Source organism: Eufriesea mexicana, unplaced genomic scaffold (genome assembly GCF_001483705.2).
Source record: "Eufriesea mexicana isolate 0111107269 unplaced genomic scaffold, ASM148370v2 scaffold1949, whole genome shotgun sequence".
NCBI classification, from domain to species: Eukaryota; Metazoa; Arthropoda; class Insecta; order Hymenoptera; family Apidae; genus Eufriesea; species Eufriesea mexicana.
In genome coordinates, this window is record NW_016910026.1 from 27,657 (window position 1) to 34,570 (window position 6,914).

The following is a 6,914-nucleotide window of genomic DNA, read 5'->3' on the forward strand; positions in this document are numbered from 1 at the left end:
ATGAGCAGATCAATCCAACGGCTAGAGTGGTATGCTAGTTGACCTACCATTTGCGGTACAGTCAATTGTAAATATCTGTTGCCAAAACCGTACTATATATTGATAACTCCAGATTCGCTCTTAAACATAAATTATCAGTGAACAAATTATTCCAGCGTCTAAAGCAATATGATGATGTCTGTACTCAGTACTGTTCCGTGAGTTGTTAATGTCTCGAGCGATAACGGGTCAGTCCTTTGCCGTTCTAGAATTGCAAAGGGACTAAAATCATCACTGAGCATATTAATCCATCGGTTACTGTGCTCTATTGGAGGATGTACTGATAACCGTACTGTCAATTGTAAATATCTCTAACCATAGCAGTACCTTGTATTTATTATACTAGGGTTGCTGGTAAAGTTAAATTATTAGTGGAAAAAGTAGAACAACGTTTAAGGTATTGTGACCATGGCTGCGCTCAGCACTGTTTCAATAACAGTTATTGCCTCGAGAGATAATTGGTCAGTCCTTTGCCACTCTAGAATTGCGAAAGCACTTATATTCTCACTGAACAGAGCAATCCACCGGCTGCAGTGCTCTGTTGGTAGGTGTACCATCTGTCGTACTGTAAGTTGTTAATATCTCTAGCCAAATCTGATGTACACATTATTTATTCCAGAAAAACTGTGGAATTTATATCATCACTGAACAGATCAATCTCACGGCTACAGTTCTGTATTGGTTGATGCAACAACTACCATACCGGGAATTGTAAACATCTTTATCCATAACTGCTCCATACATTGATCATTCTAGAACTACTGCGAAATTTAAATGATCACTGAACAGATTAATACACGGGTACAGTACTGAAACGATGGCTGTATTTAGTTAAAACATTTGTGTTGTCATGTGTTAATATCTCGACCTGCAACGGGTCTGTCTTTTCTCATTCTGGAATTGCAGCCGAATCCATATCAGCATTGAACAGGTTAATCCTACGGCTACAGTGCACTGTTGATAGATGTACCGAGTACAGTACTCTCAGTAGTAAACATCTCTAGCCATAGCCGTACAATGTATTGATTATTCTAGAATTGCTGCCAAACTTAATTTATCAGTGAAGAAATTATTTCAACGGCCAATGCACTGCGACGATGACCGTAATCAGTATTGTTTCATAAATTGTTAATGCCTCGAGCGATAGTGAGTCAGATATTAGTCGTTCTGGAATTGCAATGAGACATGAATCTTCACTGAACATGTTAATCCAATGGATACAGCGCTCAACTGGTGAACGCACCTCCTACCATACTAGGAGTTGTAAACATCCATTAGCTTTGGAGATGTATGCAGTGATAGGTCTAGGACTAGTGCGGAAGTAAAGTAATCAGTGAACAAATTGGACCAACTACTAAGGCACTGTGATGATGGCTGTACTCAGCACTGTGTTGTCAAGTATTTATATCTCGAAGGGTAGTGTATCCGTCTTTTTCAATCCTAGCACTAATGTAGGCAATAAATCATCAGTGAACAGATTAATAGAGAGGCGAGAGTGCTCCGTTGGTAACTGTACTAGGTACCGTACTGCCAATTTTAAATATCTCAGTAATATCCGTTCTACACTGCGATCATTCTAGAATTGCTGTGCAATTAAAGCTATCACTGCGCAAATTAATACAACTGCTACACAACTGTCATGATGGTAGTACCCAGTATTTTGTTGTCAATTGTTTACATCTCGAGATGTAATGCATCTGTCATTTCTCATTCTAGAGTAGCTATTGAATTAACATCATCATTGAGGAACCCAACAGCAAGAGTGCTGCGTTGGTGAATGTACCAGGTACCCTGCTGCCAATTTTAAATATCTCTTGCCGTACCTGTTCCATACGTTGATCACCCCAGAATTGTAGTAAAACATAAATCATCGGAGATTATATCAATCCAACAGCTCCAGTAGTGTAATGTTGGCTGTACTTAGCACTCTGTCACCATTTGATTATGCCTCGAGCGATTATGGATCGTTATTTGGAATTTCTACAAATGCTATAGAATTTAAGTCATCAGTCGACACACTAATCCAACGGCTACAGTGCTGTGTTAGTGGACGTACTATGTTGCGTACACGCGATTGTAAATAATTCTTACCACAACGGTTCCATACGTTGATCATCATAGAGATGTAGTAAAATTTAGGTATGCGGCGGTGAAATTAATACAACGGCCACAGTAGTGTGATCATGGTTGTACTCAGTTCGGTGATTTCAATTGTTAACATCTCGAAAGATAATTTATCTGTCCTTTGTCACACTAGAATTGCACTGGAGTTTATATTATCCGTGAACAGATTAATCCAACGGCTATAGTGATCTCGTACTGCATGTACTAAGTACTTTACTTTCAAACGTAATTGTTGCTGGCCATTACTGTACTATGCATTCGTCATACTAGAAATGCTGGCGAATGTAAATCACCAGTGAACACATTAATCCAACGACTACAGTACTGTGATGATGGCTGTACTCAATAATCTTTCGTCAATTGCTAATTTCTCGAGTCTTAATTAGTCTGCTATAGAATTTACAACACTGAACAAATTAAACCAATGGCTACAGTGCTCTGTTCGTGGATATATCAAGTACCCCACTGAATTCTGCAGGTGTCTCCAGACATAATTAGTCTATTCATTGACGTTTCTAGAGCCGCTGTGGATTTTATATCGTCAATGACCAAATTAATAGAGTGGCTAGTGTAGCGGAATCATGGCGATACTCAGTACTGCTTTGACATATGCGAATGTCACCAGTATCAATTGCTCCATCCACTGATCATGCTACAATTACAGAACAACGTAGATGGTCAGCGAAAAGATAAACTCATTGGCTACAGTACTTTGAAGAAGTCTACACTCAGTACAGTATCGTCGTTCGCCAATGTCACTAAGTATATGTGATGTATCTGTTGATATTTCTGGATCTGCTATGGAGTTTAAATCGTCGGTGAACGGATTAGTCGAACGGCTACTGTACTTGGTTCGTGGATGTTCCACGTATCGTGCTGGCAATTGTAATTATGTCTAGCTACAACTGATCAATATATTGATTATTCTATAGCTGTTATAGAATTTAAAACATCAATGATCAGATTAATCAATCGGTCAAATTGCTCTGTTAGTGGTTGTACTCAGTACTGCATTGACATAAATAGATGTCTCCAGCGACAGCTGCACCGTCCACTGATAATTCTACAATTACTGAACAACTTTGATGACCAGCGAACATATTAATTCAATGGCTATAGCATTGTGTTGATGGATACATTCAAAACTGCATTGTTATTTTTCAATAACACTGAATATATCTGATCCATTGACCATTCTGGATCTGCTATACAGTTCAAATCATCAGTGGACAGATTAATGCAACGGCTACAGAGCTCTGATGGAGGATATACTGAGCACGGTGTTGCAAACTCTAATATCTCGAGATGTACTGCTGTATAGCTTGATTATTTTAGAACTGGTGCGGAAATTTAATCGTCAATGAACGAATTAATGCGTCTACAGTACTGTGATGATGGCTATACTTAGTACTGCTTCGGCATTGTGTAAATTCTCTAGCATTAATGGGTCAGCCTTCTGACATTCTGGAGTTGGTATAGTATTCACATCACTGTACAGATAAATAGTGCAAGGCTCTGATGGTGGATGTGCCAAATACAGAACTGCCAACTGTAAATATCTTAGGCCATAAATGACACATACATATAAGATTTTTTAATAGATGTGGAATTTAAGTCATCAGTGAAAAAGTTAACCTTACGGCTACAGTAATCTGATGGTGGCTGTATTCACACCTATTTCGTCAAATGCTAATATATTGCGGCATAATTGGTCTGCCCTTTGTCATTCTAGAAGTTTTATAGAATTTACAACACTCAACCGATTAATCCAATGGCAACAGTGCTCTGATGGTTGATGCACTAATCAACGTACTGCCAATTGTAAATATCCCTAGACATAACTGATATACACATTAATTACTCTGGAACCGCTGTGGAATTTAAATCATCGGATAACAAATTATTCAAATTGCTACAGTAGCTTAATGATGACTGTGCGATGTACTGCTTGGACATGAGTCAATGCCTCCAGCGAAAATTGATCTATCCATTGATAATTCTACAATTGCTGAACAACTTAGATTGTCAGAGAACAGATTAGTCCAACGGCTATAGTATTGTGTACGCTGCTACACACAGAACTGTAATATTATCTGTCAATGACACTAAAGATATCTGATTAGTCCGTTGATCATTCTCGAATCGCTATAGAATTTGTATCATCAGTGAACATATTAATCCAACAGCTACAGTGCTCCGTATGTGGATGTGCCATGTATAGTACTGACGATTTTAATTATGTCTACCCATGACTGGTATATACACTGTTGATTCGAGACCTGCTGAGGAATATAAATCGTCAGCGAGAAAATAAATAAAATGACTGGTGGAATCTAATGGTGGCTGCACCCAGTAATCATTTGACATGTGTCAATGCCTCAAGCAACAATTGATTTATATAGAACTGCCCTAGAGTTCAATTCATGATTGAACAAATTAAACAATTGGCCACCGTGCACTGTTGGTTGATGTGCTATCCTCCTTACAGCCAATTGTAAATATCTCTAGACACAACTGAACTTCACAATGATAACCCAAGAAATGCTGTGGAGTTTAAGTCGTCAGGGAAGAAATTAATCAAGTGGCTACATTAGTGTAACGATGGCTTTGCGTAGTACTGTTTCGTCATGTGTCATTCCAGCGATCATTCTCTATCTATTGATCATTCTACAAATGTTGAAAAAGTTAAATGATGCGCGAAATTATAAATATAATTGCTATAATATTGTGTGGACGGCTACACTCAATAATGTATTCTCATTTGCCAACGCCACTAAAGGTATATCTATACGTTTATCATTCTAGGATTGCTGTGGAATTTAAATCATCTGTGAACAAATTATTCCAACGTCTACAGTATTTTGCAGATGTCTGCTCTTCATAATGTATTGTTAATTAGTAACACCTTGAGCGGTAAGGGATCCGTCCTTTGTTATTTCAGATTTGCATTTTAATTTATATCATCAATGAACTGATGAATACAACGGCTACAGTGCTTTGTTGGTTGATGTCCCAAGTATCGTAGTGTCATTTGTAAATAACTCTAGCCACAGCCGTAAAATAGAATGATAATTCTAGAATTGCTGTGGAACTTAAATCAGGAGTGAACGACTAAGTACAACAGCTACATTACTGTGATGATTGCTGTACTCAGTACTGCTATGCCAATTCTTAATATATCGTGCGATAATGCATCTGCTTGTCGTTATTCTAGATTTGCTACAGATTCTATATCATCAGTGAGCAGATTGATCCAACGGCTACAGTGCTATATTGGTGCATGTACAAAGTTCCGTATTCTCAATTGGAAATATCTGTAGCCATAACTCTTATACGCTAAGATTATTCTTGAATTGCCGTGGCGTTAAAGGTGTATAGTGAACAAATGATCTCAACGGCTACAGTACTGTGATGATAGCTGTAATCAGAACCGTGTTGCCAAATGCTAATATCTCGAACGACGATAGATCTGTTTCTTGTCATTCTGGATTTAATCCAACGGCTGCAGTACTGAGATGATGGATGCTCTCGGGACTGATATGGCGGTTGTCAATGTCTCGAACGATAATATATGTGCCCTTTGTCAGTCTACAGTTGATACGGAATCTATGTCTCCACATAAGTGATTAGTCCAAATGGTAAAGTACCCTGTTGATGGCCGTACTATGTACCGAACACCTAGTTGTAATTGTCTCTAGCAAGAACAGATTTATACATTGTCATTCTTAAACTGCTGAAGGACTTAGATAATTTTCGAACTGACTACTTCAATGGCTCGTGTGTTCTGCAGATGAATATACTCAAAAATGTATTGTCAATTGTCGTATTTCACTACCGGTATGTCATCTAACCATTGGCTATTCTCGAAATGCTATAGAGCTTGAGCTATCAGTGAAGGAATTAATCCTACGGATAAATAAATGCGATGATGTCTGTACACGATACCGTTTTGCCCATTTTCAACAATTCAAGCTATAACCGATTTCTCTTTTGTCGTCCTGGAATTACTATGATATGTAAATCATCAGAGAACTGATTAATTCAGCGGCTACAGCGCTCTGCCGGTGGATGTACTTGGTACCGTAGTGTCAATCGTAAATATCTCCAGCTATATTTTACGTACAGAGTAATTATTCTATAACCGCTATACAATTCAAATCGTCAGTGAACAGACTATTCCAACCGCTATATTACTGTAACGATGGCTGTGCTTCCAATTCCGTCTTTTCAGATGGTGATATGTATAGCGATAATGGATCTGTCTTTTGTCATCCTGGAATTGCTACAGAATGTAAGTCACCATTGGACAGATCAATCCAACGCCTACAGTGCTCTGTTGATGCATGTACAAAGAACCGTACTCTCAAGTGAAAATATTTCGAGCCATAACCGTACTATACATTTATTACTCCAGAAATGCTATGGAATTTAAGTCACATGTGAACAAATTAATCAAACGTCTACGGTACAATGGTGATGGCTGTACTCAGTACTGTTTCGTCAATTGCTGTTGTCTCGAGTGGTAATGAAGTCAGTCCTTCGTCATTCTAGAAATGCATTGGAATTTAAATCATCACTGAACAGGTTAATCCAACGGCTGCAGTACTCAATTGGTGGACGTAGCAACTACCCTACTGGGGGTTGTAAATATCTCTATACACATCTGATGTGTACATTGGTTCTTCTAGAACGACAGTGTTACTGCCGTCAAATGACGGCGTCAACGGAATGCTTCGTGTGTACTACTGCCG